General features: G+C 37.2%; 1 pseudogene; it reads left to right on the top strand.

The window, feature by feature from the left end:
* The first annotated feature begins 13,919 nt into the window (after nt 1-13,919).
* LOC149231514 (NAC domain-containing protein 68-like) lies at nt 13,920-15,496 on the top strand (annotated as a pseudogene).
* The last annotated feature ends 12,158 nt before the right edge of the window (nt 15,497-27,654 follow it).

The raw sequence follows: 27,654 nt of genomic DNA, 5'->3' as shown, positions 1-27,654 counted from the left end.
TCATTGCTTAAAATAACATAGGCATATCACCACCACATGAGTCTGTAATACCTACATTAATTAACTGAGATCATACATAAGTGATTTTCAGATCATTTTATCTACCTAGTGTATATTCCTGTCTCTAGTAAATTGATATATGTCCCTGAGTTCTTTCTTTTCGATCATTCATTCTCTTTATTTCCAAGATTCCCATAAAAATATTGTGATTTTTCCATTACAAATTTCCCAAAAGGAATGCTGGTTTATGAGGTTCATGTTTTGGGTTGCCAAGTTCGACATTGCCGATCCTTTGGGGGGGTCTCTATATCACAGAATATCCTCAGTTCTCTCAGGCATATTATATTTTATGGTCCATATTTGCTTCCATAGGTCTCTTCCCCCTCCAATCCATCCCCACCATAGTTTTGTGCCCATTACTTGATTTAATGTATAAGGTTCTATGAGGCCTATTCCTCCTTCCATTTTTCTTTTCACCAGCCCCTGTCAGGATATCAATGCCCATTTTTTGACTTGTAGCACCCCTCCCCACAAAAACTTTTTGAAAATGTCCATCGTTTTGGAGCACAACCCTTTAGGGTTTCCATACCTGAAAGTTGATAGATGGGCATCAATTGCAACACTACTTTAAAAAGGACAGTCCTACCTGCCAGGATGAGGAATCTAAAAGCTCGACAACTTAGTATTCCCTACAACTTTGAAGGATCTGATGCCAACATGATAATTTTAGGGAGTTGTCCGATAGGGGCATACCAAGGTATTTATGAAGGAGGTTTCTAGTACTAAACCCCAAGATCCTGGCAAGATAGGTCTTGACATTTCCCTGAGTGTTAAAGAAGAAGATACAAGATTTGTCATTATTTATCTTAGTCCCAGAGGCCTCCATAAAGGTATTGACAATCTCTTTTATTCTTCGAGCTTCCTTAAGGGAGACCTGACAGAAGAGCATGATATAGTCCACAAATTTTTGGTGGGTGATGGCTAAATCATTACCCCAAATCCTCAGGCCCCTAATCCGAGATTCTCTAAATTCATTTTTGATAAATCGTCCCAATCCTTCTACCACAATAATAAATAGAAAATGAGATAATGGATCTCCCTGTCTTAGGCCCTAGGTTGCATTAAATGTGGGGATAGAAGTCCAATTCAACAGAATTGAAATGACACGGGAGGAGATCATGGCGAGGATCCAATTTATCCATCTTTGGGTGAAACCATAGGCTTTGAGGATAGTACTCAGATACACCCAACTTCACTGATCATATGCCTCAGAAAGGTCCAGCTTAAAAATGATAACTGTGAGCTTTTTTGCCTTGAGAGAGTGAACTACTTCTTGAGAGGTTATGAGCCCATCCAGGATTTTCCTTCCCTCTACAAATCTTGTATGCTCCGGAGAGATGATATTCTGCAAGAGGGGTTTTAGCCATTTTACGATGAAAGTGGCAATGATTTTATAAATAACGTTACATAAGGCAATAGGGCGAAATCCTTATGGATCTTAAAATTTCAAAGTTTTAGGAATAAGAGAAATAAAAGTGGAGTTCAAGTTGAGGAACACTTTTTGATTGCAGTGGGATTCCTCTACGACCTCTATAATTTCTCGTTCCATGAATTTATAGGTGGCTTGGTAGAATTCCGTTGTGAACCCATCCAGGCCTAGGGTCTTGTTTTTCTGCATGCCATTGACAATATCGTTAACCTCTTCTAGTGTAGCAGCTCTCATTAGGGCTAGGTTATGGTCCTGAGTTACGAGGTGGAGGATATGCTATGAGATTCTTTTTATCGCTTCCGTTCTATTTTCCTCTGGTTCTGAGAGAAGATCTTTGAAGTGGTTTACCAGGAGTTCCTCCATTTCTTCATGTTATACTCTGCGATTCCCCTCCTCGTCTTTCAGGGAGTAAATTATGTTGTGTTTTCTATGTTAGACCATGGCCTTGTGAAAAAATCGAGTGTTTCGTCCACCTTCCCGTAACCAGTTCACCCTTGATTCCTGTTTCCACGGGATCTCTTCCTATTTTTTTCTTTCCTCCAGTTGGTTGATTAGTTGTCCTTCTTCTTTGACAATCTCTTCAGATCTCCCTTCCTGTATGATTTTTTGATGCACCTCCATCATATGCTTGTTGATCTGGTTTTTTTCATTCACAATATGTCTAAATTCTTATTTATTCCATTTCCTAAATTTCTTCTTTAGATCCTTGAGTTTTAGTTGGAAAGTATGCATGCAATTCCTCCCTTTTTGTTCACTTTTTATCCACCATTCCTCTATTCTTGTGAGGAGGCCCGGATCTCTTAGCCAAAAGGCTTTAAACTGAAAAGGTCAATTCTTAGGGCTTGCCCTTAGATCCACTTCCAATCTTATTGGCCAATGGTCTGATCCCATATCTAGGAGGATTGAGGCTTCCATGAATATATCTCTACTTATGACTTGTTCTGAGATTAGTAATATATCCAGTCATGAAACAATCTGATGGATCCCTTCTCATCTTTTATTCTAGGTGTGTATTTCATTGATTGTTGGATGCAATTCTGAAATGATATCTCCAAAGGCTTCCGTGTCCACATCCATTATTCTCATTCCTCCCTTCTTCTCTTCTAGATAGGTAATCATATTAAAGTCTCCTCCTACTACCCAAAGGTCTTTCGGGTATAGGTTTCTTATTTTTGCAAGATTTTGAAGAAATGCTCTTCTTTTCCCCAGGACATGAGGCTCGTAGACTCCTCTAAGTAGCACCCATTCTTTGGATCCAATAATTCAAAATTTTTCTGATAGTATTCTTAGAAGGTTGACCCAGTCTTCAAACCAAACCTATCCATGATTCCATAATCGCCAACCCTCCAACGTTGTCGTTTGCATCCTAGGCCATTACTTGGTACTAGGATTTAAAATTTTCCAGAATCCATTTCAGTTTTCTCTCACTGATTTTAGTTTCCTATATTATCATGATGCTTGGTTGAACTTTTTTCAATCTCTCTTTGAGGTTCCTCGGTTTTCCTCTGCTATTGAGGCCTCTTATGTTCCATGATGTAGTAATCATTTCAAGAATTTCAAGGGTTGTTGAAAGACCTCTGATAATGGAACTACTCTTCTAGAGTTTACTAGTAGCTCCCCAACCATCTGGATGGATTCGTTCAATGTTCTTCTTCCCCGCTTCTTCCCCCTTTACCTAGGGTTCCTGTTTCTTGTCCTTGACCACCTTGACACCCTAGGTGATCTAGTTGGGCTATGATGGTTGAGCCCTGTTTGGCCTTATATTGTTGAACAATTTCCTTGTAGAGTTGCTTCTGATCTTCTGGGATGAAGCATTCATCCAACTGTCTCCATGCTTGTAGTAAACATTTCATCACTTGTTATTTCGCACTAAGATATTCTTTCGAGTTATCAATCTCCTTTGGGTTTTTCTCTATCATTTTCATTGTGATCTCCTCTCGTGTGTTTTCTAATACCTCCTTGCTTTTCGACTTATTTCCTTCTGGATCCTTCTTTTGCAGGCTTTCTGTCTCCATGGTATTGTTAGGGATTACCTCCCCCGTTTTGTCCTCTTGAAGAACAACAAACCAGTTAGGGGCTTGCTTCTCTTTCTCATTTTGGCTTGCTCCCTTGTTGCAAGTCAGCCTTTGGTTCCTTTTTCTCCTTTGCACCTCCTGAAAGCCTTCTCTATCTTCTCTTGTCATCATTTCTCCTACCCTTCTCTTCACCACGGGGTTCTCATTATTATTTAGCGAGAAAGCTTGGTGTAGATGGCCATATTCATGGCAACAACGGCATCTAAAGTGAATATGCTCATATTCTAGGGTTTGTTTCCATATCTCATCATGGTATTCCAGTTCTATGTAGTCTGGTAGCGGCTTGGTGATATTCATGTACACATAAATTCTGGCATAAGAGGTGTAACTTCCTTTTCTCATTGAGTCTGTTACTTTGATGAAGGTTTCAATAGAATTACCTATCCCTTTCAAGATTTATGGATCCCGGAAATCCATTGGTAGGCCGAAAAGCCGACCCAAGATTGGAGATGCCATAATATTTTCCTAATCTAGGTTATAACATGTCTGATGAAGAGGCCTACATTGTTAAATAAATAAGGCCCATCCTCGAATACCTTCTCCTTATCTCTGAGGCTAGAGAAGATTACTGAGAAGAACCCTTTCGCCCCTACCTTGAGATCAATGTTCCCTTTCAGTTGCCACTGTTGTTGGATCCATTTGATCAACTCCTTCTCTGTTGGTCAAACCCCAATAAACTTGCATATAAGAGCGTGATCCTTCATGTATCGTTGATATTCCTCCAGTTTATTGGGGTTTGGAATGACAAATCTTGGTTTCTTCGTTGCCCTCGGCAAACATTTTCCTCCCAAACCCACTTGTCATTTTGCTCCCAATATCGACGTTCCTTTTCTATATCTTCCAATGTTATTGGATGATCTGTGCTGGCTCGACTCTCCTATAGCGATATTCCAGTAGGAGAGGATCTCTTCCTCCCCCATTTGTGTTGCTCATGTGTTGTAGGGAAAAGTATCCGATTCGGATGACCCTATCCCACTCTAAGGGTGATAGTACCTCAGCAACAACTGTAAAGAAAACTACTTAAGGTTTACTTCTTTATGAAAGCAAAAGAGAGTGAGGAAATGCACTAACCGTTGCCTTGCGCTTAATGTCGAATCCAAACTCTTCTCTTTGGCTGCTTGCTCCCAGCTCCTTGCTCTTTTGCTGGCCCAGCTACAATGAGATCCTGCAAAATAACAAAGAAGGAAACTACAAGAAGCATGCAATCATAACTGGTTCAAGGATTAGTGTAAACCAAATATACAATTATCACAATATATCATTGAAACAAGAGCATATAGAAGAACCTCAATAGCTTTTATTAATGAAGAAGTAAAGGTTCTGAGAGTGTTACAACCATTGAAGGCCCCAATCCAGCAACACCTCCCAGCAGAAAGAATTTCTCCTCTTCACCTCCCTCAAGCAATCACCCAATAGCTCTATAGTGAAACCAACAGCATATCATTACTTTGCACAAAATTCCAGCCTCCTGAGCTCATAGGAGAGAGCTCAATATATAGATGAATTGAGAAAGGATGAGTCAGCTTGCAACTGATGTGTAGCTGCCTTGTGTCCTCTCTCTCTTCAGTTGATCTTTAGTTCTTGAGTCCACTTGGATAACTTTGCTTCCACTTGGAGAAACAGAGCCTCTGACTCATCACAAGGCGAAATCCCTGATCCAAGTGTCATTTTTGGAGCAATGACTCAGTGTGCCACTTGTCCAATCTCGCTCAACGCAGGTGGCCTTTGTTCTACCTGCTTTGCAACGCAGGTACACCATGGAGGAGTTGTGTTTCAGCGCAGAAGCCTAGTGGAGCACCTGCTTTGATTTCAGGATTGCTTGTTTTTGAGTGTTTTCAGGTGGAGAACTGATCTGAGAGCTGTTGGTTTGCTGACCTTGTTCCTCTAGGGGTAGGAACATCATGTTTAGGGAACTTTGGATCCCTTGGATTATTGACAATTCATGCCTGTTGCTGTAAGGCACAAAATTGTCTATAACAGATGCCCCCTAAAGTATGAGGTCGTTTATCGGGTGAAATGCTTTATTGAGAGGATCCGAAGTTCATTCAATCTGCTGAGAAGTGTCTTGTAATAAGATACAATACAATACATTATTTTTCATACTTTTTCATGATCTAGCTGAGGCGGGCATTCCCATGCTCAGCTTTATAAATACATTTTGGTACATAGAACAGACGATCGTCTGATGGTAGACTGATAATTCTCTGCTGAAATTATCATCCTTTGAGAAGGATGATCATCTGCTGTAATGATGTACATATCAAATGTCTTTATATCCTGAATATATATCGCAGCCCGGATGGATGAAACTAGATCCGGGGTCTTCAATCTCTTCCGATCTTCACTCGGTGTACAAGTCGATCCATGTGAGAATTTCTTGAAGTCGAACATGGAAAGACATCGCTTGATTACCGGTCAATGATGTAAACCGTTAACAAGCGCGAGAGGAATCACCGATAAGGATGATGACCCTCAAGGTACGGCAGTACAATTCACATGGTGGGAATAAAAGGACTTGGCGTCGACCACCATGCAAAATCTTCTGGTCGAAGGTCATTGATGTATACCTGTCGCCGGAAGTGAGAAACTTGCCATTGAGGCATGCAAGCTTCAAAGTACTAAAGGGGGTGTTCCTAGATCAACTCCTTAGATAATGCGCTGATGTCGACAAGGAGCGATCCGTCAAAGGAGGGCCTTAATGAATCCCACATCAGTGACACGGAACGGAGCTAATGATTGTGATGAGGTGAAAACAAACTGTGATGTATGATTCAGGGTGGCGGTCATGAAATGGATGAAGGACAATGTATGGTAGTGGATGGGACACGGTTGACTCTTTGCAGAACAACATCTCTTGAACATATAACGACACTGATGTGATGGATTGGTAGCATTACCCCAAATGTGGATGGTGTGGCGAGGACCATGGTGATGAGACCGGTGAATGAGACAACCCAACCCGATGTGATACGGAGGACAAAGTGTCATGTTCAAGAGTGACTTGCTACCATTAAAGTTGTGAGGTTCTCCCAATTTTTCCCCAGTCATTGCTGACCAGTACCTCTTTATTTTTGTCAAGCTTGAGGAGGATAACATATGCTTGTTCTATAACCTGCCCTTCGGGCAAGCCCATCGCTATGTTTTAACGAGCCTAGCGATAGGGAAACTCGTTCTCGTCTAAAGACAAGTTTGTCGCTATTTAATAATTTTAACGAGTCTAACGACAAGGATAACTCGGTCCTTTTCATTTTTAGAGAGTCTGAAAAGGTACGTAAAGTCAACTCCAGAATTCCTTTTTCGTCATCTAATCCCTTAAGTCCGAAAAAGTATAAAACAATACAGAAGGGATGAATTTTCGATTTCTTTAACGAGCCGAACAAAACAAGTGCTCGATCTTTTTGTGCAATAATCCCTCAGGTCCAAAAAGATTAAAATCTAGAGGAGGGATAGCTCTTCCGGTCCTTTTAACGAGATGGAAGGCCAAAACTCGGCAAACTTTTCATATTTTTCGAGTCAGTGAAAAGAGCTCAAAGAAGACTCGTCTTTTGAGGAACGAGTGATAAACAGGGATAGCAGCAGATTCCAGGTACAGGTTGGAATTTTCCAATCACGGCAGTGTCATAAGGATGGCTAAGTGAAATCACTCTTCGCAGCTGTTCCTCAAAATGGGTAAACACACATATGGAGATGAACGATTAGCCAAATGAACGGATGGAGGTGAAACTGCAAAAACACGACCAAGGGCTTTAATATGGCAGTCAAAGGTTACATTTCTCAAGGTTATTTACCGGTTCATTTTTTCTGGGTGAGCTTGAACTGTAGGGGAAGATTGCTCACAATTTATGTTTATTTTTTAACGAGCATGAACTCTGTACAAAAACTGCTCGATTCTTTGCGTTTATTTTTTAACGAGCATGAACATTGCTAAAACTGCTCGATTATACCAGTCTTAATACAAGGAATGCCTCAGGTGAGGTATTCTTATTTAAGGAGCTATACCTCATTAGCTACTCCAATTCAGAAAGTTTTAACTTTTTCCCCACATCCTTTCTTTATGCAAGCTGGAAACGGCTAATCCTACGAGTTTAACGGGTTAGACCTACAGGTTTAAAGGGAGGACCTAAAAATTTAAAAAATAAATAGTCGTCCCGTGCTTGCACTCCAAAAGGTTCGCATGCCCCCAGGTATAAAGTATAATTTCAAGGTTCTTTCCTCTTACTTATTATCCGAAAAATGGTTTTGTTTGCTGCCGCAAACAAAACTCTCTTTTCGACGATGTCTATCATTAGGTTGCTAAGGATGGTGACTACTTGTTGCAGCAATTTCATCTCTTTCTTTGAAGACTGCCCCTACTTATCCTTCAAAACATATGTTTTAATGGGTGAGGCTTGACATTCAAAGATGGTGGCTACTTGCCGCCACAAATGGATCTCCTCCTTAGGAGAGCCTACTTTTTTAGACAAAGGGAGTCGATCTTTTCGCTCACATAACTTTGACAAAAGAATTTTATCCTAGAACAACCCTCTCTTCCTTTTTCGGACGGGGTACGGACTAGTCCATTCTTCTGCGGAAATTAACTTTATACCCAAGGTTTCCTCTGCCCAAAGCAGGCCAGGGTGCATGCCCCCTGGGTCCCAGTTCTTTCTTTCCGAATTTCTCGCATTCATCGGGAAGTAGAACCGGGGGTGGAGGCATTCCTTGAGTGAATAGACCATTAAGGGATGGTATTTGACTATTTGCGATGCGTGATCCTGGAAATGAAAGTTGGTCTACGAGCTTGACCATTCTTCCTTCGTGCGGAAAACACATGACTCTAAAGAGTGAGGACACTATTGCCTCCATGCAATATATATAGTCTCGCCCAAGGAGTAAGTTATAAACCAAGGGTCCCTGGACGACCATGACGTTCATATGAACTGTCTTCCCCCTCAATGTAATTGGAACATTGGGGAGAATCCCTAACGGGCGACTGGTTCCTTTATCAAAACCTGATAGATTTCTCATCTCAGGTAAAAGCGCCGGGAAACCCAGTGCTTTCCAAGCAATAGAGGAAAGGATACTCACAGATGCCCCTTCATCAATGATAGTTCCAGCCATCACCATTCTGTAGATTTGGACGATAATTCTGAATGGGATACTGGCTGGTAACCGGGGTCTGCCTAGTTGATTCCAATCAAAGGATACAACTAGGTTGCTTGGTGGTGGGACCGAATATACGGCCGGATACGACCCTGACGATGTTCCTTCCTGCGATAAAGGAATGGGCGCATTGCCCTGATGCTCATCAGAGTCTGTGTTGATGAAAAGAATATGGGCGGTGTCATCCTTATTCTCTTTAGTGAGAGTGTCATTCGAAGATGAATCTTCAACGACGGTGTCATTCGAGGATGAAACTTCTGAAGGAAGAACCGGGTCAACTGCCGTTTCGACCTTTAGACTTTCGTCTGGTCTGGATTCAGTAGGTTCATTCTCAATGACCGACACTTCAGCTGACCATTTGAGCGGGCCAGCTGGATTTTCAACTATCGAGGGATTAGGCACGAGTTTTTGGTATCCAGGAGGAAGTCGTAACGGTGAAACCAGACGATCTTCCAAAACTCTCTTTGCCTCATCTAAGAATGGACATCGGTGGATGGCATGATCGCCTTCATACAACATACAGGGTGATCTTGGTCTCCCTCTTCGTCCTTCACTCTCGCTAGTTGACGGACTGCAATCAACATGACTACCAGAGGTTGATGCTACCGGATTGTGCAACCTTGGGGACCAGTCCCTTAGTATCCGGGGAATACAAGGACAATCACGATGGAAGTGGGTCCCTTTGCAAATGACACATGGCGATTTAGGCCCGGTCGGTGCAGTGTGTGGATTTTTGTCAGATGTCTTTTGCTTGCCCCCAGTCGCCTTCGCCATAGGCCCCTTCTGCTTCTTTTCTCTCTTCTTCTTTTCCTTCTTCTCCATCGGAGGCTGACTTTTGCCGGCTCTACCTTGTGAAGATGAAGGATCAGAGGAAGAATTATAAGAAGTGGAAGGCTGGTGGGTAGTTCTAGACTGGTCTGACTGTTGATTCGACTGCTCAGGATTAGTGGCGATCTGAACTACATTAGTTGAAAAGAGCCATACAGGTAGGCCAATTGTCAATCCTGGAAGTGACAATGTGGCCATATGAGGCGCACCAACATCTCCCCAAGAGGAGAAGGGATTTGGACTTCCACCAAGGTTACTTCCTTGGTTGGTGGGCTCCATACTTTTCAACTGAAAGATCAACGTGGGAATAACAGGTGATTATGTTCCGATTAAAATAAATTTTATTAACGACGCTTTAGACACAAACTTGCTTTTTCATGTTTTAAGAGTCGAGAAAAAGCTAAAGATGACTCTAGTCTCCTTCGATGTTTTAACGAGCCCGAAGTGACAAATGCTCAGATGGACTTTTTCAGTTATAGGGTTTGAAAAAGGCCAAAAGAAACTTCTCTGGAGTTCTAGGCAGAGGGTGTGCCAAACTTTTCGCGAAACCACAGAATACGTTTTACGGTACGGGTGGTCAATCTTCGTGAATGCTGTGTTCACTGCATCGCGATCAGTAGGGCGGCCGACACGGCTTCCTATGGATAAAGGCTTTGTTCCTATAGGGGTCTCCCAATATATACGCGACGGTACGTGGGAGCACAAGTCCGTATTAGTGCCACCGACTCTCAGGAGGAATCACCCACCTTCGTAGAGATCGACAGTCACTATGTTTAACGACGCCGGAACACGTCTCTACCTAGACCTCTATATGTTTGCGTTATGTTACAAAGCGTTGTTATGTAAATTGAATTTATTTTAATGTTGATCTTGCTTAGCAGTTTGCCTTTAAGGATCACCACGAGATGTATATAACAAATTCCTGAATGCAGTCTAAGATGAGAAGCAAACTTTTCAATCTTTCAACTTTGAAAATCTTAACTACTGAGGGAAAAGAAAGGCAAATCTTTTCACACAGATCATAGAGCACACACTAATGCAAAATTTCCTAAATCGTCATACAAACAGTCAAATGCAAAATGCACAATGCATGTATTTTCTTTTCCCTTTCTTAATGTTGATGGGTTACAAAAAGAAAGTTGTTATATAACTTTGATTTCGATTTAAAGCGAAAAGTAAACAAGCTTGTCCAAAATCAAAAGACACCTTAAGATTTACTTGTTTAATCACTGGAAATACATGAAATCAAACCATAATGACGAAAGTAAAATGACTAATCAGCTATGGACAGCAAACAAGCTAACTCTTTAGACCAGCAAAATGCCTAACACAGGTTCAGATCTAAGAGGCCAAAGCAAGACTAGTTTACTCTTCGTTATGGGAAATTGTAAATGAAATAAGAAATACAAAAGAACAAGTACAATTTCGTTATATAACAGAGGCAGAATGATGGCAAGTAATGTTGGTTTCAGAACAGGTACAAGACTGACAACTAACAGCAAAATCTAAGTGAAAACAGGCAAGAGAAAGGGAGGAAACCCCAACAGCACAAGGAAAATTTGGGCCAATGCAGGTGCTGCACAGCCAGTCTGGCTCTCAGCGCAGGTAGCCCCTTCGGGACCTGCGTTGCAAAGCAGGTAGCCTGTGTACTACCTGCTTTGGAAAACGAAAGTTGCGTTTTCCCAGTTTCCGGGTCACAATTTTCTCAAAAATGCACAGTTTTTGCTCAAATCAGAAGCAATCAGTCAAGCACACTCAAAGGGATGACAAGGAAGGTGAAAAGCTATCACTAAGAGCTTACAAGGATCCTTGTAGATCAGCTCTTCAAATCATGAACATGCTCAGAAATGAGCTAGAGTAGCTGCCCTCTACTTCGCTTTTGATATAGTCAAAAGCTTTTCGATTTGGTACTCTTTTGTTCAGGAAATGAATAGCAAAATACTACAAACACAATCAAACAGATACGATCCCCAGCGGAGTCGCCAGTTTGTTGTAGGGAAAAGTATCTGATTCGGATGACCCTATCCCACTCTAAGGGTGATAGTACCTCAGCAACAACTGTAAAGAAAACTACTTAAGGTTTACTTCTTTATGAAAGCAAAAGAGAGTGAGGAAATGCACTAACCGTTGCCTTGCGCTTAATGTCGAATCCAAACCCTTCTCTTTGGTTGCTTGCTCTTTTGCTGGCCCAGCTACAATGAGATCCTGCAAAATAACAAAGAAGGAAACTACAAGAAGCATGCAATCATAACTGGTTCAAGGATTAGTGTAAACCAAATATACAATTATCACAATATATCATTGAAACAAGAGCATATAGAAGAACCTCAATATCTTTTATTAATGAAGAAGTAAAGGTTCTGAGAGTGTTACAACCATTGAAGGCCCCAATCCAGCAACACCTCCCAGCAGAAAGAATTTCTCCTCTTCACCTCCCTCAAGCAATTACCCAATAGCTCTATAGTGAAACCAACAGCATATCATTACTTTGCACAAAATTCCAGCCTCCTGAGCTCATAGGAGAGAGCTCAATATATAGATGAATTGAGAAAGGATGAGTCAGCTTGCAACTGATGTGTAGCTGCCTTGTGTCCTCTCTCTCTTCAGTTGATCTTCAGTTCTTGAGTCCACTTGGAGAACTTTGCTTCCACTTGGAGAAACAGAGCCTCTGACTCATCACAAGGCGAAATCCCTGATCCAAGTGTCATTTTTGGAGCAATGACTCAGTGTGCCACTTGTCCAATCTCGCTCAACGCAGGTGGCCTTTGTTCTACCTGCTTTGCAACGCAGGTACACCATGGAGGAGTTGTGTTTTAGCGCAGAAGCCTAGTGGAGCACCTGCTTTGATTTCAGGATTGCTTGTTTTTGAGTGTTTTCAGGTGGAGAACTGATCTGAGAGCAGTTGGTTTGCTGACCTTGTTCCTCTAGGGGTAGGAACATCATGTTTAGGGAACTTTGGATCCCTTGGATTATTGACAATTCATGCTTGTTGCTGTAAGGCACAAAATTGTCTATAACATCATGGTTGTTGTAAGCGGTTCTGCTGAGACTTGATACTGCAGTCCCTTCTTTGTCTAGTGTGTTTGCAGGTTAGTCATATTGGATCCATAGAAACTCTAGCTTCTCACACTACCATCGCTCGTGCTCCCCTCTTATTTTTTCATTCTCAATGATTGAAAATTATTAATTAAGATTTATTTAAAGTACATTTTAGGTTGTTAATGAAAATGGGACAAATAAATAAGTGGATAAGATCAATCTTTTTTATTCTTGTTAGTTATATTTTTCGAATATTTCCCATTAATAGATTTTTTGATAATATTTGATTTAAATTAAATAATTTAAATATTATTTTTCAAAAACTAGTCGTTTAATATAGTCGTTAATAATATTTGTTTTTAACAAATTAATAAATTAATATCATAATTTAAATATTATTTTTCAAAAATAGTCATTACTTGAAATTATGGTCTCTATATTGCTCTCTATTTAAGCCTTTGCCATGGTTGGCCAAAAATTTATCTTATGTGATTTCTACATGAAGACTTTTCTTAATTTTTTATTGTTAATTTTTTTCAACTTTAATAAAAATTTTGTTAAAAATTATAATTTCACCTAATTGATAAGAATTTTAACCATAAAACTTTATAAAACCATAAAACTCTAATTTTATAAATTTTGGTCCATTGGAAGACAACTAAAATCATCAACTTTAATTGGTGAAGGTGAATCTTGCCTGATTAGAAAAAAAATAAATTTTTTGTACTATTAATTCATTTTAATAAAAGTATAAATTGATATAAAAAAGTACATGCTTAATAAATAGTAACAGTATGATTTGAAGATGCGCTGCAAAAAATAAACTTACATTTTAATATATGAATGAAAATGAGATTGAGGTCAATATTACTATGTAAAATAGTTTTTTAAACAAATAGAAAATTAACTAGATTTTATATTGTAAATGAAAATTAAAAATTATTAAATAAGAATAACCATGCAAAGCTGTTAATATTTATTTTAAAATAGATTTATAGTTTATTTAATTAATTAATTAATTATCTATCTATATATATAATTTTCTTATAATTACATTGTAAGGTGTTTCCCTCTAAGACCAACTCCCCTCTCATGCCACCTTTAAAGGTGTGAGTTATTGATTTTGATGTTAGACGATAGAAATAGTTTCTACCATCAGATTGATTAAAAATTGTTATTTGTGAGCTACAATTTGTTACCCTATGGCCTCAGTCATCCTTTGAAAAACTTGCAAGATTGTTTATGGCTTGCACCTCAAGACTGAGTGAAATGTATTTATCAGACACAAGGTAGGGGATAAACATTAAAAAAGGTAGTAGCAGGTCAAAGGATTGAGACTCCTGAGAAGCATGGGCAGTAGAAATGTAGAAGCAGACTTACATTTTCCTCCAGGATTCAGATTCTTTCCTATAGAGGAAGCGTTGGTGGTGCATTACTTATGCAAGAAAGTGACCTTGCAGTCACTCCCTATTCAAATAAACACAAATGTGGACCTCTACAAATATGATCCATGGTAGCTTCTAGGTAATTTTTCATTTTTCCTCTCTAAGATTTATAGCCCAATTCCTAGAATGTGTAAATAAAAAGAATCCAGGGCTTACCGAAGAGCTTGTTCAATTCTTTTCTTGTTTATAGAGAAAGCGATGTTTGGAGAGAAGGAATGGTACTTCTTCACTCCCAGGGATAGAAAGTACCCAAATGGGTCAAGGCCCAATAGGGTGGTTGGTTCTGGATACTGGAAAGCTACTGGTGCTGATAAGCCCATCACTTCTAAAGGAGGGAAGAAAAGCGTAGGCGTCAAGAAGGCTCTAGTATTCTATGTTGGGAAGGCACCCAAAGGCTCAAAGACTAATTGGCTCATGCACAAATACTGTCTTGCTAATCTTAATAGGCATGCAAGGAAGAAAGGCAGCTCAAGAGTAACGTATTTTGGTTCGAATGTCTTGCACCACAAGACGGAGTGAAATATATTTATCAGACACAGGGCAGGGGATAAACATTAAAAATGGAAGTAGCAGGTCAAAGGATCGAGACTCTTGAGAAACATTGGTAGTAGAAAAGCAGAAGTGGACTTACATTTGCCTTTGGGATTCAGATTCTCCCCTACAAAGAAAGAGATGGAAACTGACAGAACGTTTGATTTCATCTTTTGCTACTGCAATATTTTTTCGATCTGTGTTTTTTTGGTGCATTTATTGGCTTACATATCGATTGATATTGATATATTTTTCCTCAAATTTTTAGTTTTTTATTTCATCTAAGTATAAATAATACATTATGTAAATGCTTGAAGCTTCGAGAAATATCAAAATGAAAATATACATTCTTTTCTGAGCCTGCGGAAAGCATTGATATGGATTGAAGGGTCCTATATCTTCTCTAAAATTTAGAAATCTTCTTTTGAGGTACTCGGATCATCTTAAAAAAAACCGACTCTCATAAGAGTTCCCCATTCAAGGATGGAGAAATATGTTCCCATAAGATATGACAATCCTTGATTTCCCTCCATAACCTTGAACCCTCACCTAGCTATAGTCCTTCCTCAAATTTTTTGCTTCACCATTTAATTCTTTGTAGACATCTTCAAAGTACTCTGAAATAAAAATGGACAGAACGTTTGATTTCATCTTCTACTACTTCCATTCATCCAATTAATTACTAACAACTGATGAAATTTAGTAACACTTGGTAAACAGATTCTTCTCCCACAGGAAACTAGCATAGTCTGAATTTAAAGGCTAATAGAAATTATAATCTGAATCTCGTTTGAGCCTATAAATAGACACAGTTAGAAAACATACACAAAACATGTAGATCACTGTCAAGAACCCCTGTTAATGTTATTCCATTATCATTGAATAAAAAGCTGCTAGAAAATTTGATATGCAGAATTTTTTGTAGCATAAATAAAACTAAAACTCTCTAATATTGATACAGATATGTACCCTAACCTTTTCTCTTATAGATCTTAGTGGGTGTCTAGGTTTACAAAAATATATCTATTTCTTAGATCTTGGGATCTCCATGCAAGAGATTATGCTACAAGTAGGATCTACACTCTATTTACCAGATACAAAAATGAATTTACAAAGACTATTAAAAATATAATAGAACTACCTCATATAACTTTAGTGCCTTATCTCTAAAATGAAGAGTAAGGATAAACTCATGTTATTCTATCTATAGTTGATTCATGCATGCACACTCATTGTTGGAATACTAAAATTAGTAATATGCCCACAATGCCTTTTTATGTTGCATCCTCATATATTGATCATATATGATCATTATGTTGTATGAAATTTACCGTTGTATGGCTTTATGTAATGTTGTTGTAACAGAAGGTGCCCATATTTTCCATTTGTGCTTCAACCCAGTAGAAGATGATCAAAGGAAGACTATTTAACAGTCCCTCTTATCAAGAAAAGTGTTCTCCACCAATCCAAGTCATCTTTAACTTCCCTTTGGCCAAAGGTTTAGTCAAAATACTAGGTACCTACTGATATGTTGGAATGTGTTGTAGAACCATAGCTCCTTTATGAACTCTTTTCTCTGATAAAATACTATCTGATCTCAATGTGTCTAGATTGATCATGAAAAACTAGATTTTTAGAGAGTTTGATACAATTTTGATTGTTACAAAAGTATCCAAAGTTTGATTTTTCAACTATGTTAGTAAATTTCCAAAACCGTTTGGTTTCACAACTAGAAGAACTAGTAGCCATATATTCTGCTTATGTTGAACTGAGTGTTGCATAAGTTTGTACTTCGTTAACAATTAAACCAGGAAATCGTAGCTGAACTTAAACTGAAAGAGCACCTTGAAGTGTTATTTGTGTCACCAGCACTATCTTCCCAATCATAATTTTGAAAACCTTACGATGCCACCTCTCCATCACTAACATATCTCAGTGCAAAATGCAATGCTCCCTTCCAAGTATTAGAGGTTTTGTTTTGTGGTAACCCGATGAACTTGCCTAGGCTACACCATGTACTAAAAGTGTTGGCTAAAAAACAAGTGGTAGTCCTTGTGTTAACTAAGTACACGATGAAACCTATCAGTTCCCTGTCCACAAATGTTTATCAAATATGAACTAGAATCAACAAAGTACAACGGATTTACTACAGGGGAGTAGTCATGGGTTGGCAGTACATCTTTTGAAATATCTTCAAAATTTCAATTGCATACTAGGGGAGTAGCCATGGTTTTGCAATCCATCATTTGAAATATTCTAATAATTTCAATTACATACTTATTCTATCCAAGGAACACTTCACCTACACTTTGCTACACCCCTAGAGCCACCAAGTAATGCATCAAGCCAATGTCTTTCATGGAAAATTCTCTTGCCAATTTTTCCCTGAACCATTTTGTGAATCTCTTTGAACTTCCTGTGAGTGTAATATTGTCTACATATAGGACTAAAACAAGAAAATTAGAATGATCAACCAAATAGTAAAAATTAGAATCTACATTTGTCTTAGTGAAACCCAAATGTGAAAGTTACTCATTGATCTTGGAGTGCCATGCAAATGGTGGTTGTTTCAACCCATAAAAGGCCTTCTTCAACTTGCAAATATGGGTTTCAAGTCTATTCACCTAAAAGCTTCTTGGTTGGTTTATTCATATACCTCCTCAGCCAACCTATTAAGAAATGTTGTCTTTACATAAATTTGATATAAAATCCACTAGAAGATTTTTGTGAAAGACATAGTAAATATGATAGAGGTATATTTAGAAACAAGAGAAAAAATCTCCTCACAACTCCTTTTTAATGGGAGAACCTTATAGCCACAAACCAAGCTTTGCATTTTTCTATGGTGTTATCTATTTTGTGCTTAACCTTGTAAAACAGCCTAGAGCCAAACACTGACTTCCACACTAGTCCAGGTACTACCTCCTACCCATCATTCTTTACAAGGAGATGTATTCCTCCATCATAGCATTTTGTAGTACTTTCTTCCTTACTGCCTCTTTGTTACTAGAAGGTTTTGTTTCAATAATGGAAGACATTAGTGCAACATAACTAGGGAACTTTTTAGGAGGGTGGCTTACTTGAAAGGAAATAGTTGGAGCACCAACTTACTATGTTCCCTCTGGTAATGTCTAGATTATCCATCTATGCTTTCTAGTTGAACTTCAAGGTAAAGAGGCACCCCTTGCACCTCCAAAATCTTCCTGATCTAAATCTTCTTTTCATGATCTTTTTTATTTCTACATATCTATTTTTGGGATACCAAGCTCTTCTGCCTCCATGGTCATGATCCATCTTAAATCCATATTTATCAAGTGTTGAGAGGGATTGAATCTCTTGAGGTACAAACCTCTTTAAGAGTGAAAATATATTTGATCCCTCCCAGTGCTTGGTAGATCTAGAGTCAATATGGATCTAGGCTGGTTATGTGAGACTTCCATGGGATGAAGTTAAGAGAGACCTTCCAATTTTTCATTGTATTTGATATTGACTGTACCCATACTTCTACATTGGAATATCACATAAACAAAATTTAAAACAAATCAGCAGCCTAATAAAGAACCTGACAACCTGATCACAACTTCAGTATGCTTTTCTTAAGCATGGATCCCAGCATCTAACCCCTGGAGCGTTGCGACATCTCCCTTTCATAGGTAGCAGTACTACTATCTATTCAAGGACCTTTAGAAGGTTTCAACAAACCTCTCTAATACCATTCTGAATTTGTCTAACACATTGTAAACATATTATTCTTCTAATGGAAACTAACACTGTCTAAATTTAAAGGCTAATCAAAGCTGCAATCTGAATCTCACTATAATCTATAACACAGTTGGAATACATACATTGGAACACATAGATCAATGTCAAAATCCCCCGTTACTGTTATTCCAATACTGTTGAGTACAAATCCACTAGAAATTATTTTGTGTAAGAAATGAAACTAACCCTATTATAGATCCATACTCTCACTCTCTCTTATAAGTGACACCTAGGGTTCATAAAAATAGATATATTGCTTAGATATATGGATCTGCACACTATCTAACTGATAAAAAATGAATTCAAAAAGACTGCGAAACAAAATTGCCTCATCTAACTTTAGCACTTTATCTTTAACCTGAAGTCTAATGATAAACTTATCCTATTCTATTTATGGCTGGTGCATACATGCATGCATGTGCCCTTATTGCTGGAATACTAAAATTTGTGATGTTCCCTTACTGTCTATTTATTGTTGCATTCTCACCTACATATCATTATGTTGTTTGCAATTTAACACTGCATGGAATTTTGTAATGTTGTTGTAATAGAAGGTGCCCAGATCTTCCATGTGTGCTCCAACCTAGTAGAAGATGATCTGGGGTACACTATCTAACAACAATGACTCACCAAACACTTTTATTTTTTTAATGCCATTGTGGGTTGATAGTTTTAAGAGTATTTTTAGGGAAATAAGCTTGGTTTAGCTATTTGATCCTCACCTAAATCTATTTTAAATCTAATACAGTGGAAGTTATTATTGGAAATTTGAGATAGAGAACACCTTTGGCTCCCCTTTTTTGGGGTACCTTGACTAGATCCATCAAAGTAATCCCCATGTTCCAGATTTGTTCATAGGAGCAAGAAACATCTTTTTCTGTGTAGGGGTTGATGAAAAATATTTGAAGTTTGAGAAGATTGATTGACCTTGGAAGGAACATTGAAAAAGAGTTATATACATGTCTTTAAAGATTTCAACATTTCTATATTTCCATATTCCCCATGATACTATTAGAGGAATGTCTTTGAGGTCTTTGAGATCTAATTTTCTCTACCAATTTTTAAAGAACTCTTCAGCATAACCTCCTTGTCCACAGTCAGTTATCCTTGTCAAACCATCCATTTCAGTCCAGACTTCCCTTTAGTAAGGACATAATATCAGTAAGTGGCCTATGTTCTTTTCACCTCTTTTAAAAATAGACACATTTTCTTGGACTTGATCCATTCCTTCTCTAAAGAAATTCTTATGTGGATTCTCTATTGAAGATTTCCAACTACATGTAAATAATGAAATTTTGAAGGGTTATGATCTAGATGTGCTTCCACCATGAGAGTTTGCATTTTGGTCTATCCATTCTTCTTTATTACTTATCCAGGAGAAAGGAAACATCCATCTTGCAAACCAATTTTATTTTATTTCTATTGGGGTACATCAGAAACTCCCGATTAAATAAACACTGAGGGTAAATACCATTCTATTTATTCTACAATACTGGTTTGGTTCTTTCAGCCCAGGGAAAATGGGTCTTACATTGTGATTGATTTCAACTTTGATCCATACTCTCACTCTCTGTTATAAGTGACACCTAGGGTTGATAAAAATAGATATATTACATAGATATTTGGCTCGGCACTCTATCTAACTTGTAAAAAATGAATTCAGAAAGACTACGAAAAATAAAACATAACTGCCTCATCTAACTTTCGCACTTTATCTTTAACCTGAAGTCTAATGATAAACTTATCCTATTCTATTTATGGTTGTTGCATACATCCATGCATGTGCCCTTACTGCTTGAATATTAAAATTTGTGGTGTGCCCTTATTGTCTATTTATTGATGCATCCTCACCTACAAATCATTATGCTATTCGGATTCTAATGCTGCATGGATTTGTGTAATGTTGTTGCAATAGAAGGTGCCCAGATCTTCCATGTGTGCTTCGACCTAGTAGAATATGACCTGGGGTACATTATCTAACAACAATGGGTCACCAAACACTTATATTTTTTAAATGCCACAGTGGGCTGCTAGTTTTAAGAGTATTGTTAGGGCAATAAGCTTAGTGTAGTTATTTGATCCTCACCTAAATCTATTTTAAATCTGATACAGTGAAATTTATTGATAATTTGAGATAGAGAACACCTCTGGCTCCCCTTTTTTTGGGTACCTTGACTAGATCCATCAAAATAATCCCGATGCTCCATATTTTCCCATAGAAGCACGAATCAACTTTTTCTGTGTAGGTGTTGATGAAAAAGATTTGAAGTTTGAGAAGATTGACTAGTCTTGGAAGGCACATTGAAAAAGAGTTATACCTGTCTTCAAAGATTTCAACAATTCTATCGTTCCAAATTCCCCATGATACTATTAGAGGAAGGCCTTTGAGGTCCTTGAGATCCAAGTTTTGCTACCACTTTTTAAAGCACTCTTCAGCATAACCCCCTTGTCCATAGTCCTTTATCCTTGTCAAACCATCCATTTCAATCCAGACTTCCCTTTAGTAAGGACAGAATATCAGTAAGTGGCATATGTTCTTTTCATTGTGTTTACACATAGACACATTTTCTTGGACTTGATCCATTCCTTCTCTAAAGAAATTCCTATGTGGGTGCTCTATTTAAGATTTCCAACTGCATGTAAATAATGAACTTTTGAAAGGTTCTAATCTAGATGTGCTTCCACCATGAGAGTGTGCATTCTGGTCTGTCCATTCTTCTTTATTCCTTATCTATGAGAAAGGAAATATCCATCTTACAATCTAATTTTATCTGATTGCTATTGAGGTACATCAGAAACTCTTGATTAAATAAACACTGAGGATAAATGTCATGCTATTTATTCTACAATATTGGTTTGGTTCTTTCAGCCTAGGGCAAATGGGTTTTACATTGTGATTGATTGCGACTTTCTGGTCAATGAAGTGTGATATGTTGGCACTTCGTGAAAATGATGAATGTTGATATTTTCGAAGTTGCAGATTTTACACCAAAACTTATGAATAATTGGGAGCTGATGTTTGGCTCATTTTCATCTATTATGTGATGATGTCTGAAATTTGTGAGGTTGTGATGCAAATTTAGATTTGGAAAGATAGCCATCATATTCTTCATGAATTAATATTATTTTATTTAGCTTATCTGATGTCATCTACTACCTGTATTTTTTCAAAATCTATCAAATATTTGCTATTGGAACTTGAAAGACCATCTTTGAAGATTAAGAGGCAATCTATGTTGGAAAATCTGTCAATTTGGCATTATGTAAGTGCTTTCTCTTTATCTTCTACTTTTGAAAGACATTTTGTTTACTAATTTTCATCTTCAATAATTCTTTATATGTCACAATGTTTCTTGAATTTATGCCTTACGGTGTTTCCTTTGCAACATCTGGTGCAATTGCTAGTATAAATATTTCTAATAGAGATTATTCATATATATTTTTCTTTTTAGTATATTATATTATTTACTTGTCATTTTATTAATAAACATTATGGGTATAAAGTTAATTATTATTATTTTTTTAATTTAAGGGAGATAATAATAAGAATATTAACTTGTTTGAATAAAACTAGTATAGATTTATCTTAATTCGGGATTTATCACATTTCAAGAGATCAAATTTCTTAAAGTGTAAAATTTGAAGAGTTTTTGGGAACATCTCATGCAATTGCTATTATAAATATTTTTGATAGAGATTGTTCATATATGTTTTTCCTTTTCATATATTATATTATTTACTTGTCATTTTATTAATAAACATTATGGGTATAAAGTTAGTTATTATTATTTTTTTAATTTAAGGGAGATAATAATAAGAAGATTAATTTGTTTGAAAATAAACTAGTATAGATTTATCTTAATTCTACATTTATCACGTGTCAAGAGATCAAATTTCTTAAATTGTAAAATTTGAAGATTTTTTATCTCTCCTACCTCTTAATAAATCTGGAGTTAAGATAGCTCTATGTTGGTTATATATATATATATATATATATATATATATATATATATATATATATATATATATATATATAACTTCATGTTGAGTATAAAATGAATTATCCATTTCTATTTTGAGCAACACACCATTTATATAGAGGCTTCAACATTCTTAATATATCTTGATGGAATAAGAACAAAAATTCAAAGATAAGAACTACACATGAATCAAACCACAATTAAACATAGTTCATGATAAGATAGCAATTTGCTTCAAACACCCTATTTTGATTCATTCAAACAACAAGAACTTACAGTCCCCTTTGCCATTCACACAGAAATCCACTTCTGGTTCACACAGATGGAAAGTGTTGTGATTTACAATCTAAGTACTATAGTTGCACAAAGGAACAAGTTCCTCTCTTCTCTCCCTCTCTCTTCTCCTCTCTCGGGATCTTCTCTTCCCTTCCTCTTCTCTACTTGCTCCATCTTCTTCTCAAACACTCTTTCCTTTAAAAAGAAAGCCAACATGGGACAACCAAGAGTCACAAGAGATGATTTATTTCCCCTTCTCACAAAATTAGGGAAATTGAAATTGTTTACATTAGGAAATATTTCCTCCAACTTATTCTAAAAACAAGCTCACTTTGAGGGGGAAACCTCCTTTACATTACACAAATGAATGATTCCTTCATGATTCAAATGACAAAACCTCCTTTCTATATATAGGAGTCTAAGGAGTCACAATATAACCCAGCCGACCACACAATAATAATATAAAGGCACAAAAATAACAATAGAGGGATTCTATGGGGCACAGTAATAACAATATGGGGACAATAGGGGCACGACAATATTGATAAGGGATACAACTACAATAGTAATGGGGTAATCACTAGTATTGTTGGGACCTAACATGCCCCCTTCCTTCAAAAAAGTGTTGTACTCAACACTTGAGTAGTTCCGGATGCTTCTATATAAAATTATCATCCTCCCGTGTGGAATATTCAGCGGATAAGTTCTTCCACTTGATGAGATACTCTGAAATTGATTGATTTCGTAGCTGTCGAGTTCTTGTTTTTGTGACTGCTTCCAGTTCCAATATAATTTTTCCTTCCTCGTCAAGTGTTGGAAATATTGTTTGAACTGGGAGCTTGTCACCTATAACCTTCTTTAAACATGAAACATGGAAAACTGGGTGCACTCGAGAGGCTACAGGAAGCTCCAATTTGTATGCCATAGTACCAATATTTTGCAACACCTTGTACAGACCATAATACTTTGGTGATAATTTATTATCCTTCTTAGCTTGCTTGAGGGGCATTGATGAATTCTGTAATTCATCAATGACAAGAATGGGAAACTTGTCTTTAATAGTGAACTTGTTGAGCTCCCTATAATCCGGACACATGCACCATGATCCATCCTTCTTGTGCACCAATACTACTGGAGCAGAGAAAGAACTTTGACTAGGTTGAATTATACCAGCCTCTAGCATTTCTGCAACCATACGTTCAATTTCACTCTTTTGGGCATAGAGATATCTATACGACCTGATGTTTGGAGGAACACTTCCTGGAATCAGATGAATAGCATGATCATGACCATGAATAGGTGGGAGACCTTTGGGAGTCTCAAATACCTTGGAATGATTATCCAAGAATTTTTGGAGATCTAGAGAAATAGATGATTTTGATTTGGAAACATCTAGTGAACATAATTGTGTAATTACATCTCTTTGTTCCCTTTTTAGAAGCTTTGTCATACCGTTAGAGCTGATTATCTTTCCTGGTTTCCCTATAATACCCCTTAATTCAACTTCCTTTCCTTCCACAGAAAATTTCATGAAAGGTTCTTGAAAATTAAAAGCTATTGTACCCAAGGATTGTAGCCATTACACTTCTAGTACAACATTAGCACCTCCCATTGGAATGGAAAGCATTGGGCTAGTCAATACATATTCTCCCATGGATAGCTTGATATTATGGCACTTTCCAGTGCAATTTATTGTTCCTCCATTTCCAACCATCACTTGACACTCTGGTGCTAGATATAGGAAGCAATTCAATTATTTTGCTACCTTCAATGAATAAAATTGTGGGTACTTCCTGAATCAATCAACACTATTGCCTTTTTATTCTTGATTTGTCCTTCTATCTTGATGGTTTGAGGAGTGGTAATTCCCGCCAATGCATTACTAGATATGGTCGGATTCATTTCTTCTTTATCTAGGCTTTGTTCCTGGAGTATATCCTCTTCTTTTAACCTTTCTTGCTCCTTTTATTCTTCCTCTTCACAATCTATGTAGAATAATTTCTTCTCAGCACACTTATGACCTTTAGTGTATTTTCTATCACAACTGTAACAAACCCCTTTTGCTCTTTTTTCTTCCAATCGTTGTGGTGTCAACCTTATAGGTTGTGGAAGACTAGGGACAACAACACTTCCATCTTTATAGTTGTGAGTGGTATGCTTATTGGTTGCCATAATTTTGCTTTCCATTTTTCTTGCTAACCTGAATTCCTTCTCTAATGAATCAGGTTCCCAAAGGCGAACATCATGTTGGATATTAACCTTTAAAGTCCCTATGAACACATCAATCCTATGCTCCTCTGGAATATTTTTTACCCTTATGTTCAATTTTTGGAACTCCTCAATGTGCTCCATCATTGAACCTTTTGTTTGAGACTTATCAATTGGCTAAAAAAAGTGTTTCTTTTTGTATCCTCATAATGTGCTATCAATTCTTCCGCAAAAATTTCCCAAGTGATAATTTGTTTACGAGAGCAAAGCCATTGATGCCATACAAACTGATTTGGTTCCAAATATAAAATTGCAATACGTACCTTTTGTGTGTTTTGCACATTATTGAGATCAAAAAATTGCTCCATCTGTAATATCCATGTTGCAGGATCCTTGCCATCAAACTTCCTCATATCGATTTTTGGAATATGGTGGGTCTTTGATCCAACATTAGAGTCTATGAAATCATGATTCACATTCCTTTTGCTCGCATCATGAGTTTCCTTTACTACCCTTTCACCATTAGTAAGTATTTCTTGTAGAAAATTTGTCAAATCTGTCTTCAAATCTGCCATGTTTGTCTTCAAATCTATCTTCAAATCATCCATCTTAGCTTCCAAGCTTCCACGCCCTTTATCTTAGATTCCACGCCATTTATCTTAGCTTCCGTTAGCTTTTGTGAGAGTGACATTTGTTGCACTTGGTCTTGTAATTTTGATATATCATGTAGTATTTCTTCCTCTTCTTCATAAGTCATGCTAAAACTTTCAGGTTGCTTACTAGGTGTTTGCATTTTCTTTCCTCGGGGCATCAGTTACTGATAATAATGCTCTACTATGCCATTTTAATTCCTTCAAAATAATTTTTCAAACCAAGCTTAAGCAAAAATTTAAAAAAATCTACACACCTTTTTTCACTTGGTAGGAGCTCGATATTGCCTCTAATGTATCTCTGTAATTTCAGATCATCCAGTTCTGAAATTGTGACCTGTAGTAACCCTCTGTGTCCTCTTTCCAATTCCACTATTCTGTTCCAAATTAGATTCTCCAAGGAAGATTTATACGAAATCTCCCACAGTGACCTGATTATAGACTAATTCAGTAGAGCGAAATTGTACGACATGCCACGTGTCCCTGTTTCGACCTTTGGCTCTGAAAAATATATACAAGAAACTATAATCCATCCTCTTTCTGTACCTCCTTACAAAATTTCAATCTGATGCTGAGAGAGAAAGTTATGACGATTTTCCCCAGGTCACCTGTTTGGAATGTAATTCAGGAGTGTGCAAAAAGACCAACTTCCTCAAATCATATCTCCGCAAATATAGTGCGAAAAGCTCTGAAATTTGGACCTGAGATTCAGTGTGATTCATCTTAAATGGGTTTTTTTCACTTCTGAAACGTCGCAGAAAAAAGTTATAGCAAAAATGCCACGATGACCTATTTGGAGCAACGAAACCCTAGAATCCAAAGCTCTGATACCAAATGTTATGAAACCAGCTCACAAAAAGATAGAAAAGATAGATCAACGCCTTAGAATTCAGCCTCTTCGAGGGGGAAACCTCCTTTACATTACACAAATGAATGATTCCTTCATGATTCAAATGACAAAACCTCCTTTCTATATATAGGAGTCTAAGGAGTCACAATATAACCCAGCTGACCTAACAATAATAATATAAAGGCACAAAAATAACAATAGAGGGATTCTATGGAGCTGAATAATAACAATATGGGGAAAATAGGGGCACAACAGTATTAATAAAGGATACAACTACAATAGTAATGGGATAATCACTAGTATTGTAGGGACCTAACACCTAATGTAAACATCAATAAAAAAATTAAAATTTCTCTCAACATTACCATGTGATCATTCCATCACATTATCAAGCTTTTGGTCCAGTATTCATCGAACTTTGTGCTCCATCTATGCACTAGCATCAGCATATTTGTTTTTCAAATCCCTAAAATAATAACTACATTTATTGCAAAACAAATCCAAAGGATGAACACATCAGTGACCCCCCAAAGGCGTGGAGGGTCCAATTTGAGTTTTCTAAAGGCTCTAAACACTAATAGCACTGACGAAAATCATTCCATGGTTAATGAGGGTTCTAAAACACTAGAAAAAATCACCTTGATCAAGCTCAAATCTACTTGAAATGGCTAAGGTTAAACCCTAGTTGTTGTTGCTAAGCATAAAAAAGATGTCATCGAAGCAACACTTCGAGGATGGGTTGTTGTTGTAAAGTTAATGATTGAAAAATATGCATTAAAATTTATTTAAAGTACATCTTAAGTTGTTAATGAAAATGGGATAAATAAATAAGTTGATAAAATCAAATTTTTTGATTTTTTTTATGATGAACCACGCGTATTGGTTTAAAAGTGTCTACCTCTTCATTGGTCTTGATGATGAACCACGCTTTTTGATTCAAAACATTTTGGCCAAAAATTTCTCTTATGTGATTTCTACCAAAAAAAATTTCCTAATCTTTTTCTTGTTAATTTTTTTTAACTTTAATAAAAATATGGTTAAAAATTATAATTCCACCTAATTGATAAACCTACTGAACACAAAACTTTAATTTTATAAATTTTGGTCCATTGGAAGACAACCGAAATCTCAACTTTAATTGGTAATGGTGAATCTGAACTGATTAGAGAAAAATAAATTTATAAGAAAAAAAAAAATTATTAATTATAACGACTCCAACCTGGGTAAAAAAATAAATAAATTTTATGGTAAGTGTTACCATCACCAGCTCACATGACCCGTTGACATAACTCTAACCTTAATGGGAAATCCTAATGTTTAATTTTTGGTGCATGTTTATATGCGATTATGGCTTTTCCCCAGTCCCAATGTAAAAGCTTTGA

This window comes from Pinus tabuliformis, chromosome J, assembly GCF_031772625.1.
Source record: "Pinus tabuliformis cultivar Carrire ecotype Pingquan chromosome J, CPIR1, whole genome shotgun sequence".
Lineage (NCBI taxonomy): Eukaryota > Viridiplantae > Streptophyta > Pinopsida > Pinales > Pinaceae > Pinus > Pinus tabuliformis.
Note: the sequence above shows the minus strand (reverse complement) of the source record. Positions and strands in the feature narration are given on the sequence as shown.